This window comes from Pinus tabuliformis, chromosome 7 (assembly GCF_031772625.1).
Source record: "Pinus tabuliformis cultivar Carrire ecotype Pingquan chromosome 7, CPIR1, whole genome shotgun sequence".
In the NCBI taxonomy this organism is placed as follows: Eukaryota; Viridiplantae; Streptophyta; class Pinopsida; order Pinales; family Pinaceae; genus Pinus; species Pinus tabuliformis.
Genome location: NC_142293.1, coordinates 835,501,361 through 835,515,675, shown reverse-complemented (window position 1 = coordinate 835,515,675; position 14,315 = coordinate 835,501,361).

Genomic DNA, 14,315 nt, shown 5'->3' with positions numbered 1-14,315 from the left:
ATTTTTTGGTGGGAAAATTGTGTTGTCGTTGACTCTGCAACTGAGCCTCCTACTCTACTATCAACACTCCTCTGCACTCCTCATTATCTAATTGAAATTGATCCTCCTACTACTAAATATTGTGGGCCCCGTAGCAAGGTAATGATCCATGAGGAAAATGCCTCAATGGACCCTACCCAAATTTCTACAACTCTTGGGACTAGGGCTCTACATTGACCCCACCTCACTCCTAGAGGTATAGCTACATGCATGGTGAAATATGATCTACTCATACTGTTGTTTCTATTGCTTTATTTCTTCTTCCGCACTACTGTTTCAACCACTGCAATAATGATTATGATCTCCCATGATCTTGAAGTACTAGCTTCCATGGGGTTGCTCCATCTAAAACTAGACTCCCTCTGAGTTATGATATCCTTGTGGGAAATCTTATTTATCCTCAACCTACCAATAGCAATGATCACAAATCTTTTTTGTGTCACTAAACATTGACTCATTGATCTGCCCACTAGCAACCTTCTAGCTCCATTAAGAAGTACGCACATAGGGTCTTCTCGATCTACCCTGAACTAGGGCTCCATAAATCTTCCTCCTAACAACTCATTAGTTATTTAATGGGCACTGTACATGAGGACTCCAATGAATGATTTCTAATGCGAATCCAACTCCGATACCATGTATAAATTAGGCTATAGATTTGAAACTACTCATGAAATTTAGTAAATCACAAGACTCGAAGCTACTCTACTTCTCTGCGGACATTAATTCACAATCTAGAACACAAATCATAGACATGCAAAAGGAAACATCGCACATGCACAAAGATTTATCTAGGGGAAAGAAAATTCTCAAAGCCCCTTCCTATTTGTATTTCATTAATCAAATAATAGAGATGAATACATATGCTTTCTCAAGCCTGAGAACAACTTGCAAGTGTATAGTCTATCTCTCTGCTTGACTGACTAACTCTAGCCAACACTTATCCAATTTTCAAGCCCTCCAAGCTCATATTCCATTATGTTGTTCCTTGAGGAAATTAGCCCCTATTATTTAGAAAATTCCTTCAATTAGATTGTGCAATTCCTCTAGGCTCTTTGTCTGACTGCATGCACCACCTGTACACATTGGAATAATCTACAACTGATAGTACGTTGCCTTGGAATCTCCATCTCAACTGCGTAACTCTAATTCTTTGCATTCATCAGTTATTTTGGGTTGATGGATTTGTTAACTGGTTGATCATTGAGTGTGGTTGAAGTTCCACTTCCACAACTTGACCTTCCACTAGTTCCTCCAACAGTTAGAACTAGTTTAACTGATCATAACTCAATTTAACTTAATTAAATTGCTACAAGTGAAATTAACTCAACCTAGATTCCTAAAATTTAGGAATCACTGCACACAACTAATCTTCATGCCCTTAACTCGAATAAACTGAGCTAGACTCCTATTTTCTAGGAATTAACTCAAGCAAACTGAACTTCAACTCATTAACTTTAATTTAGTGTTCTTAACTGAGTGACAAGAGCCATGTCACCTCAATTAACTCCTCCAAATTGTCTGTTGATGTGGAATTTCTAATTTCATCAATTTGATTAAGGCAAAATCAAATTTGATACTTTCTTGCTTCATTTTCAACAGTATGCTCATTCCATGGCATGGTAATGCACATTAGAAATTGATATGGATTCCTTATATGAATTTTTTGTAAATAATAGATACAGAAAACTTTAACTCACTAACACTTTTAAATTGATTCTCTTGACATTTATTTATAATATATAGTAACTTTAGCATGAGCACTATAAACTTGCGCACTCTAAATAAAATTAACACCAATTATTAGCTCTAATCATGGACATATACAAACATGTACCTCAAGGCTTCTCAATTAACTCATATGCCAACCTGCTCCCTTGCTCTCACCTTCTGCATGAGCTATGGCTTGCAAGAGTTTGAAACCACTATACGACCCTGATGTTTTAACATAAAGTTACACCACAATACTTCATGAGGTTTTAGCATCAAACTTACACGTAGAAACCACCATTTACAAGTAGTATTTCACATGGTAGAAACAACATCGATGCCTATGCACCGATCATCACAACGCAGAGTTCCTCCGAGTATAATGTGGTTGCTTAGTAATTTCTCTTCTTTACTAATTTTTTAATGTCCACAATGATGAGGGAAATGAGTAGAAGTGCACTTGCTAACAACCCCAACAAATGCAAGAGTTCAGTCACTGAAAACATCTCAACATCCATTTGTTTAGGAGCATTCCTCTTCAAACTCTTCTCATTTACCATAGGGGTTTCAACATCCATTCCTTGTTGCACCCTACCACATGGACAAGTTTCTTGATTTTTCCATTTTCTCAATTTTCATGAATATAAGGTGCAAATTAATTTCCACCCTTTTATTAGAAATTATATTGTCTCCATTCTCCTTATTTATTTATCTTCAAACCCTAACTATGCCACTTGACCTAATCATAAAATTAAAACCCTAAAAAAATGTATAATATAGAAAAACCTAAAATAGACCTTGCAAACCTATTGTAGTGGCTGCAACACCCTCCAAAATTTTGGCCTGCATCCAAATTTCGGAGCCTTCCTCGGTTTTTCCACTGATGGTTGCAAACGATCGAGCTCATTCCACGAGCTCTTGTATACTCTTTACACATTTTTTCTTGTCCAACCAATGGTCGTCTTTTGGCATGGTGATTGCTTTGTCATGCTTGCAATCTTGCTCTGGCAATTTTGAAGATTGGTATTTGTGTGCATGATTTGTCTTCGTTTTGTGAACATCGATTGTACTCACACACAAAGTTGTAAGCACTATCACACAAGTGTTGTCACAGTCGTTCAAAGGTCTATCTCAAGTGTCACACTTGTCGCTCTTAACCTTAAGACAATCTCACTAAGCACATGTTTGTCTTGTTGGTTTGTGGTGTCCTGTCATCAAGTCATTCTAAGTGTTTGATCACAATGTCATGTCTACACAAGTTCACTTTCTCTCGCACTTAGCCATTTTTCCTTAAAATTTGTCGACTGGACAAACCCCTTCAACTGGACCTCAACTGAGTTGCACTATGCAGTCTCAGCTCTCAATGACCTTGCTCAGCTGCCCATAACTACACAGTTATTGAGGTTTTCCTTCAAGGCAACTGCACTATGCAATCCTGGAAGTGAGTTGGTTGTCTGTCTCCCAGAACTGTGTAGAAGTTGTCTCCAAGATTGATCCAATATGCGCTTCTTGCAAGATCAGTATCAGGCCTCCCTTTGGTCTACCAGAAACCTACATCGCACTATGACCTGGGGCTGCACTTCTCTCCAAAACTGTGCAGACATGCCTAGATGCCTTCCCTGCATTACCTACAGAAACTTTGCAGACATGTTGAGTCAGGCCTCCTGCTGGCTTTCTCTTCTCTGCTCTTGAAAATTGTGCAATTATGATTGGTACACCTTCTGTTACCCTGCTCTACAGTGTTTCCAGAAATTACACCCTGTTATTTGTCCTGCACTGACCCTCAAAATTTCACAATTGTGACCAGTAGCTCCCCGCAACCCGATCATGCCTTGCTCTGGAAAATTGCAAATAATTTCCTACTAGTGCGCTCTGGTGCCCCACTTTGTCTTCCTCTGAGAAATTGCGTATATTCCTAGTTAGACCTTGAGTGGCCCACTCAATTCTCATCCTGAAAATTGTACAGAACTGTCCAACAGTTCTCCTCGACACCATACCTTGTCTTCCTCCCAAGAACAACACAGTTCTATCCTTCTGGGTTCCACCTTGTAGTTTTCACTGATGTCCCTAATTGCCCAATTTTTCCTCCCAATGACCTCTGCACAACTTTTCCCGACAGTACTCCTGAGCCTCTCATCCCAGCGTGAGTTGTGCTCTGTGAAGTTTCAGTGTCTTGTCCTCCCTCTTGGTCACCTGGACCCGAAATTGAAAACAATACATCATGCTAGACTAGGAGATTTTTTGATTTGATGTCATGTCATCATGAGTGAATTGTAGGAATAGGTATATTGATGGAACATGGCGCGACAACCGAAAGGGATGAAGAAGGAGCACATGCGAGGAGACTTTCTCGCAGTTGAACAAACATACAAAGCACATCAAGCAACAATCGAAAGGGATACATGCACTGAACCATCAAGAAAATACCAAGACCATCGAAGACCCTACAACATTTTGCCATGCAGAGGTGAAGACACAACACACCGAGAGCACATCCATCACCCATCAACATAGTAGCTTGACATGGACACCACAATCAGCCAGTATGTGTTAGCAATGTCATGTCGAGTTGGACCATGAGTTGTCTCGGCCACATCACTACTATGGGTCATACTTGTTGTAGTCAAATGTAATGTAAAGTGAAATTCCAACGGACACCCATATGAAGTTGAAGAGTCACATCAGTTGAAAAGTCGTAGGAAGTTGAATGGTCATGAGGGAATTCCAATAGTCATAAGGGTGAAGCATCACCCTTGGCTATATATACCCCCACATTGTATGAGCAAAGGAATTTTCACCTTGGCTCCTCCCACATAGCCTTGATAATTTGTAGTATGTTCTTTGAGGAGCGAGTAGTGGCTCCAATATCCCATTATTGGGGCTAGTGATGTATGGTGTACAAATGTGCCTTGGAACTTTTGCTTAATTCAAAAGCCTGTCTCGGGCCAACATGTTTTCATGCATGTTTTGTATTCGTTTGTAAGACAATTCTTTAAATGTTTGCAATGCATGTTTGCTTAACCTGTACTAATATAGTTGAATTACTTCGGTTATTTTAGTACTTACGTTATTGAATATGTGTTGTATTGTTTATCACTGTTGTCTCGTCTGTGTGGACTACTTCACGGGACATTAGACAAACCAATCTTGTTTTCCCTGGTTATAACGACCATCACCCCTGTGTGGACTATTCCGTTGGATGGTGTATGTGTTTTCCCTTGCACTTTGGTTTTAACGATTGTCACATCCACTGTGGACTATTCCGTTGGACACTGGATAGACCCTTGTTGTTTTTGCGTGTGTCTCCCCTGGGTGGTACTACTACCTCTCATATCGAGGCTCACTTTTACCCTCTCCCTTACAGTAAGAGAGCCCGGACACAAAGTTACATTAAGCACTCATCAAGCATACTCACTTCGCTTTCTTGAATTTACAAGCATAACACTCTCATGTGTTGAACAACAAGATCTAAGGGAAATCTCTAAGATAATGGCAACTGGGCCATCGTATCAGATGGGACTCCTACACCAAATAGTGTGAGGTCTGGTTGGGACTTCATACAGGGGAGATCCCCTAAATTTTGCGGGTCCAGCACCATCAACATTTTTGGTGCTAGAAGGAGGGCCGCCAACAATTTATAGCTGAATGTCCTACCAAACCCACTTATCTATCATCTGGTCAAGGTAGTAACACAAACTCCCTCTCTCCCACGTGCAACTCTGAAGTTGGTTACTCCTCACCTCCCAAAACCAAACAAGAAATTTCATATCATCACATCTATGTTGTCTGTCCCATCACCTGTCAGTTTGCTAAATCTGTTGGACTAATTCCAGGAGTACACGCTCTTCCCTCTTCGCAGAGGAAGCAAAGACTACACCCACATGAGTGGTAGTCTCATCTATTGAAGAAGTAATCCTCGCCACTCTTGAAGAGCTGGCAAAAGCTATTGAAAACGAAGAGGAACCTCTAATTTTCCTAGAAGGAGGAGAAAATAAGATCTTACTCTTGGGCTCAGGTTCCGGAGAAAGCAGAGACGAACCAACAGATTCAAAGGTTTAGAAGAAGAGGAGGAGGATGAAGAAGAGAACAATATGGCTAATAAAAATATGGAATGGATGACACAGGGCCCATTGGCACTCTCGGGTGTCTTGCACAAGATGCCAAGACACGCAGAGAAACTGTTAATAAAGTATGACCCTGACTAAGCTATGAAGGCGGAAGATCATCTAGCCACATTTTACCTACACCTGCAGACACTCAATTCGCATTATGGCGATGTTGCATGTAGACTGTTTCCATGTACCTTGGATGGAAGAGAAGTTGTATGGTACCATAGCCTTCCTGTCAACTCCATTCAGAACTGGGAGGTGTTCAAGAGAATTTTCCTTGAGAAGTTTGTCGAGGACAAAACCCCCGCCATGTTGTTAAAAGAGTTAGGTAGTCTCAAGATGGAGCAAAAAGAAAAAGTGAAATATTTTAACCAGAGGTTTAACCGTATATTGAACAAGTTCACTGTAGACACCAAACCTCATGACTCCATCACAGTTGACTACTACACGTTTGCATTGCCGACCAACATTGCGTAGTTCGTTAAGCGAGCTGTGAAACCAACACTTTTGGAAAATTTCCAAGAGGAAATTGATGTGGAGAAAGACCTGCGCGCTATTGGAGTCATTGTAGATGACGAACCAGCTAAGGACTCCAAAGACACGGGTAGGAGGTCTCAGACTACTGTGAGTAAGGTAAAGGAAAAGGAAACAAGTGAAATTGAGAACCTTACTCATCTCGTCAAGTACTTGACAATCGAAGTTTCTGAACTCAAGCAATGGATGAGCGAAACAGTTGTAAACAGCAGGCCTCCCAGATTCGTGCAGAATAAAAATGTGACATCATGCAGCAACAATAGCCACCTAGATAAATCTACTCAGAGCTCTAACATTGTGCTCCACCTGTACCAAATTGTGATGGATCACTTCTGCATGGTCCACGAAGATCGACATTCAGAAAAGACTTATCTAGAATGGAGCCGAGTGACGAGCACTATGGCTAAAAGGTTGATTGATCATTTTAAAGCCAATGAGCAGGTTCAGCTTGAGGATGAAGTTCCAGAGGAAGTTGATGTTTCTTATGAAGCTCCAAGTGTTGGGCATGTAATCAACATGTATCAATGTCTTAACGTTTCCCAGAAGACAATCACTGAGAAGGAGCTTATGTGTGACCGTCTGACCCCAAAGTAGAACAATCGATACAGTTTGCAGACTCAAGGGGTACCCACTATTTTTGAGATACTGAGAGAAAAAGTAAGACAACATTTGCTCATAACAGTGGACCCATCGGTCATCTCAACACAAAAAACACAAGGCAAGCCCGGGAAGATATCTATAACTAAAAGTACGCCCGTGAGCAGCAAAGATAAAAGCAGCCCACCGGACAACATGAACACAAGTCTACCCCCAAACAACTCGGTGATTCTTCCCACTTTGGATTATAACACTGTTGAAGATATGAAAAAGACCCATGAAAAAATCTCTCTTTATGAGTTAACCAAGCTCACGAGTCAATGAGATTATTTTGTGCGCACTGGGGCAAACCTCCACAGACAGTGTTGCCTCTTCCAGCAAGGGACCAAGCAAGTCTCCTGAATCACTCACATTCATGCTCAATGTGCTTCGCATGGAGGAAGCGAACTCTCTTTGCCCACCATTTTTGTTATCATTTGAAATATTCAACTTCAATGTCCATAATTATTTGGTTGATTCTGGCACATCATTCAATTTCATTCCACTCTCCATCGCTAAACCAATCAATGCGCAATGGAGTAGTACAACTGTGTAGATCATCTAACCTGACCGAACATGTGTACCAACCATTGGTGAACTTCGGGATGTGATCATCCAGTTATCATTTGATGGACGAGTTCATCAGTGCATCAACATTGTGATTGTGGACATCCTGGAAGAATATGGTTTATTACTTAGTAGAGACTAGTCCAACAAGTTGCATGGATATTTTGCCACAGACTGGCCACACTTACAACTTCCACACAAGGGAAGAAACAACCAGATCTGGGTGTTATCGTAGAGATATATGAAACATAACGTTACTCCATTGAGATGAACTAGCATGGCTACATGGTTCTATAGGAGTTGATCAACTGCTTGCACCTTGGAGGATCCAGGGATATAATAAATAGGTGAATGTGGGAGTTGGACATACACTGCTTCATATGGAGTCATCTTGGTGGCTTCATGATAGTTAGTATTATACCACCATTCAGCTAAAGGTGGCCACTATACCCATTGATGTTGCTTTTTTGAAGTGAAGCACCTTAGGTATGTCTCCAAACATTTGTTGACTGCTTTAGTTTGACCATCATTTTGGGGATGATAAGAAGTACTTAGTTGGAGTTGGGTGCCTTATATCTTGACATGTTCTTGACAAAAGTTATTAGTGAAAGTCGTTTCGCGATCAGATGCAATGGAAGTGGACATGCCATGTAGTTTAAAGATCTGGTCCATGAAAGCTTGAGCCACCAAAGTGGGGGTAAATGGGTGGGGTAGAGCGCAAAAATGAGCATATTTAGAAAGTTTGTCCACAACCACCATGCTGATTGATTTGTTGCCTAACTTCTAGAGACCAATAATGAAATCCATAGAAACATCCGTCTAGGCGGAGGTAGGAATTGTCAATGTTTGTAAGGTTCCTGGTAACTTGACTGTTTCTCCTTTGTGGCGTTGACACACATCACATTCAGCTACAAAATTAAGAATGTCAGTTTTCATGTGCGTCCAAAAGAAAGAACGACGAGTGCAAGCATAAGTCTTCTGAATGCCTACATCGCCTGCAGTGGGAGATGAGTGAAACTCTACCAAAATGCATGTTTTGAGGGTGGATTTCGGTGATATAACTAGTCGATCCTTGTAGCGAAGAATATCATCCTTCCAAGAGTAGCCAACTAAGGAATTAAGATCTGCTCTCAATTTATTAATGAGTTGGGAGAGAGAGGGGTGTGAAAACCATTCCTTGCGGGATTCTTCAATCCAATCTGGTATGGGAAGATAGATGGATAGCAGGGTGCTTTCATCCTCAAATTGGCATGATAAAGCATCCGCTAATACATTGTCACGCCCTTTCTTGTAAATTATCTCATAATCATATCCCAACATTTTGGACAACCACTTATTTTTTCGTGGCAAGGATAAACGTTGCTCTAAAAAATATTTGAGGCTTTGATGGTCTGTGCAGATTTGGAACCGCCGCCCCAATAAGTATGATCGCTAGGTATCTACTGCATGTAAGATGACCATCATTTCTTTCTCATAGGTAGATTGTCCCAAATGTTTCCCACTCAGTTATTGGCTGGTGAAAGCCAAGGGTCGACCTTCCTGCATTAAGACAACACTAATACCAGTACCTAAAGCATCACATTCAATCACAAAAGATTTGGTGAAGTCAGGTAGTGCCAATACTGGAGTGGAAAACATGGTCTATTTAAGAGCCATAAATGCCTATTGTGCTACATTAGTCCAGAGGAATGAATTTTTCTTGAGAAGGTTAGTGAGGGGTTTAGCAATGTGACCATAATTACGGAAAAATTTACGATAGTAGTCAGTGAGACCCAAGAATCCCCTCAAACTCTTCAAGGTTTTTGGTTGGGGCCAATCTTGCATTGCTTGTATCATTTTAGGATCAACCCTAATACCTTCACGACCAACAATGTGTCCCAAATACTTGACTTCTTCCATGCCAAAAGAGCACTTGGACAGTTTGACAAATAATTTGTGATTCCAGAGCAATTGCAAGATCAGGTCTACATGCTGAAGATGTTTTTCCCAGGTTAGGCTATAGATGAGAATGTCATCAAAGAAAACGAGGACAAATTTTCAGAGATATGGTTTCAGCAGGTGATTCATGAGGCTTTGAAAAGTGGATGGGGCATTATAGAGACCAAATGGCATGACCAAGAATTCATAATGGCCTTCATGAGTTCGGAAAGAAGTCTTGGGAATGTCTACTTCTTTCATGCATATTTGGTGATAGCCAGAGTGAAGATCTATCTTAGTAAAGAATTGAGCACCATGTAGTTCATCAAGCAGATCATCAACAACCGGGATAGGGAATTTTTCTTTGACAGTGAGCTTGTTGAGGGCCCGAAAGTCTGGACACATGTGCCATTCCCCATCTTTCTTGAGCACCATGACCACTAGTGATGAATAAGGACTGATTCTCCCCTCTAGACGGTGGAAGCTCTTTAGGTTTGTCAAATAACTGCTAGTGGCAGTTTAAGACCTGTTGCATCTCAGAATGAATATGAATAGTAGTGGGTTCTATGGCCTGGATGGCATTAAACTGGGTGACAACTCCATGATGGCCCTTTTTCAAAAACTTTTCAATTCGATGCAAGTTGATGATAGAAGGTGCACCTGCCTGGAGTCCAAGGAGTGTATGCATGTGGTCATTGTGCTTAAATATCGTATATAACTAGTGGAAATCCATTGTGATTAGGCCTAGTGTGCGAAGCCATTCAGCACCCAAGACAATGTCACAACCACCCATGTTAATTGCAAACATGTGGGTCTTCAAGTGGTAGTCTCCCATCTAACGTTTAATATTTTCGCAACGGCCTTCACATTTCATTGTCCTCCCATCAGCAATAAGGACCTGGAAATTGGAGACTTCCCTTACAAAACAATGAATAGCTTCAATGACTTGCTGATGGATAAAGTTATGAGTGCTACCACTATCAATCAATACTACTACAGGGCAATGTTTAATAAAGCCTATGATTTTGAGAGTTTGGGGCGTAGAAATGCCCACCAAAGCATGTAGCGGGATAACTGGTTCCTCTGGCATAGCTGTGAGCTCATTGTCCTATTGGGTTTCCTCAACTTTGTTCTTTGGTCCCCCAAGGGATGCGACTTCCTTTGATGAGCTGTGATCAGTAACATCAATTTGAAAGAATTTTGGTTCCCTGCAATTATGCCCCGGGGAGTATTTGTCATCATAGTAGTAACACAATCCTTGTTTTCTTCTTTCAGCCATTTATGTTGGGGACACCTTTTGAACCTTAAGTGTTTGGGTAGGGCCCTGAGCCTGGGTGGGGCGTCTCTTGGCTATGAAATTTAGACGGGTAGACTGGACAACTAAAGCACATTCCACTTCGACAACCTTTGTGCAAGCATTTATCCATGTGGGTGGGTGGTGCATCCGGGCATGTGCTTGGATGGCTTCTTTAAGACCACTTATAAAAAATTCCAAGTAGAATTCATCTCCTAGATCTTTTGTTTGGATGGCCAATGTCTCAAAGGCTGCAATGTAGCCTTTTACTGTCACCGTCTGTTGGAGCTTAGTAAGATGACACAAAAAATTAGATTCTTTGTCAAAGCGGTCACAAAGGGATTTTGAGAACACCTGCCAAGTTATGTTCCCGGGATAGCATTTCTGATGCCATTGCCACCATTGCTGTTGGAATTTCTAAGTCTAACTGTTATAAACCCTTCATGTACTTTTATGATTTATTTCTGCCTACTTGTTCTGATTAATTAACAAGTTATTTACCATGTAAATACTAAAAATAGATACAAGTACATGCTCAATGCATTATAGATCATCAATTGAAGGAAACAAAACAAGCACACAAGTGACACCGTTGTTTTTGGACCAATGTCCCCAGAAAAACCCAATGCGGGAAAACCGGTGCAACTATCTGAGGGTTTTAATTGTTAAGCAGTCTCATAATACAATCTGGGTACCAAAACCAACTCACCCAACAGAGAATAATCTCGGCAGTAGTACCTCTCAGTCGGAGACAGATATTCCAGCTGAAACCCCCGATAAACACTCTGATAGTTCCTAGCTCCAATCTGCCCCATGAAAACCCCTGCGTCAGCCTCTAGGGACTGCATCAGCCCTTTCTGGTCCAGCCTCTACCTAGCATCACCCTAGCTTTCCCTGCGTCAACCTCTGCAGGCATTGCGTAAGCCCTTAAAGCCTCTACGTTACCCACACTGGCTCTCTGAGGCACTGCACATCTCCTAGTTGGCTCTGCATGAGCCCTGGCTTGCTTTGCGTGAACCTCTGGTTGGCTCTACATCTCTCTTTCCCGGCTTCTGCATTGATCCTCCTAGTACTATCTCTGCCTCTTTGCTTCTGTATTCACTGCCCCTCAGCTGCAACTTTGATCACTCTTTCGACTTCCTCAGCAAACCCTGCCCAGAAAATCAAAATCTTGATCAACTCGGTGTGTTCTCTAAGTGACCCTCAAGCCTCCTCTTATACTTTTCTCGTTGACAATTTGACGGCCGAGATTAAGTCCCTAATCAATGGCTAAGATTAAATCCGGCTTTTCCATGACTTGTGGACCCTTCTAACACAGTTTTATATTAATTCACATTAATATTTTGATATTAATTATTTTAATATCTCCCAAACTGTTTAGAATCTTCCCAAACCATTTCTGGGTATTAGAGATCTCATGTGCTTTAGCCTCTCCACCAATTTTCGTGGCTAGAGCACATCCGATGCTACCCCAAATCAACAATTTCCATCTCTCTTGGTCCAAGTAAAGGGCTCCCACACATAGTTTAGTTGGATCATCGCGGATATCATTCAGAATGAAATATTGTTCCATTTGTGCTACCCATACTTCCAGATTAGAGCCATCAAATTTATACATGTCCAACTTGGGTGGCCGAGGGTGGGAATGTTGGTGATTTCCATGGAAGTGAATATGATGGCTAGATTCTCCTTCAAGGTGTTCATCAATACCATGTGCCTTCGGATGAAACCCTGGCGTGCTCGTATTGAATTGTGCAATGAATTGTGTAATTTTCTACATATCTTCCTGGAAAGAATCCAACTTTTTTTCAAGGTGCTCGATCTTCTCGTTGGCCATGACTTGAGCTCTGGTTTCTACCATACACAGATCTCGGTCACTTGACGTCACTTTGAAAAAAATTGGGACTGCCAGAAAATTGAAGCTGACAAGTGAATGGTACCACTGCGATCAACTCGTCGTCCTGAATCTTATGGGATAAGTCTCTTGTAAGCATCCCGGGAAGGCCTCAAACATTTTTTTTTACTCTGAACAAAGTTTTACTCCCCGCTGATCAATACTGCAGTGGCCAATTTCCAAAAAACTTGATCCTGCCCAATGTCCTGTGAAAATCGGGCCCAGGCTATAGCAGCCACAAGCTTCACTGCGCAGAGGGTCAGATCTGCCTGCGAAACCCCAACAACTGAATGTGAGTTGGACTGTGGTGGCAGAACCCCAACTAGTGGATCTGATTGGTGCGGCAGCGACAGAACCCCAACTGCTAGATCTGAATGGTATGCGGCGATAGAACCCCAACTGGTGGATCTAATTGTGGCGGCAGCAACAAAACCCCAATTGCTAGATGTGAATCGTACAAGTACATCCATTATAATCCCAAAAAATGAACAACCTTATAATGCATCTATTACCTTAGTCTATGCAAAACACATCATAATATAATCATAATACAACAATAACATTGTTTAATTTAAAAAAATAATAATAATCATCCAACACTCATATATATATATAGATACATACACATATATAATTTGGGAGTTAAAAGTAAGACTTTACAATCTAATATCATCATTTCACCATACATTTGGCCATACATCCAATGCCTATTGCTTTAATTAAGGTATCTACCATTCATGTTCACATATGAATTAATAAAACATATATTGAATCTCTTCAACTTTCTCTTTTAAATTGTAAATAGATCTTTTCAAATAAATAATAATACTTTTTTTTAGGATAATATATCATTATTCTCTTCAAAGTTCTCCGCTTTAAAATATGTTAATAATATTTAAAAATAAATAAATATATTTATAATATTATTTTATTTTATTTTTTTAAATTTTAATATTTTAATAAAATAAAAATGAAAATTAATCAATAATATTTTTTTTTATTCAAATTTTTGAGATTGATAACAAATTAAGTAAAAATTGTGGTAAATATTATATACGAAAATTTTTGGCCATAGGCACATTTCTTTTGTAAACACCCACCATTAAAAAAAACCTGCGGCCAGATCTTTCTATATATCCAACTCTCATAAGAACTCTTCTTTGTAGACCCTTCACCTAATATGGCACCAATTTGATGATAACTTCTTGGACATATGCCACCGATTAAGATTTACTTGTAATCTGAATAGGGGTTATTGCCCTGCTAACTTCTCCCCCTCTCTCAGCTGTGAGGAATGTAAGTGGCACCCCATTAATGTTGTCTTACGGTTTGGGGTGGAGAAATCTCTATTATATCAGAGTTATCTCCCCATCCTCTGCTTTAATGTTTCTTGCTCTTAGCAATCGACTTTTTACGAATAATTCAGCGAATCCAACAAACGAGTTAACGAACATTCAAATCCTTTTGACCGATTGGGCTGAATTTGGTAACTTTGGTAACCATGCATTATAGTATGTGAATTTATATTAGAATATAATTTCATGTAAAAATATAAAAAACCAGTGAGACTGCAATGTGAAAGTATATATTTTCACCTGAATGTGAACTTATATGA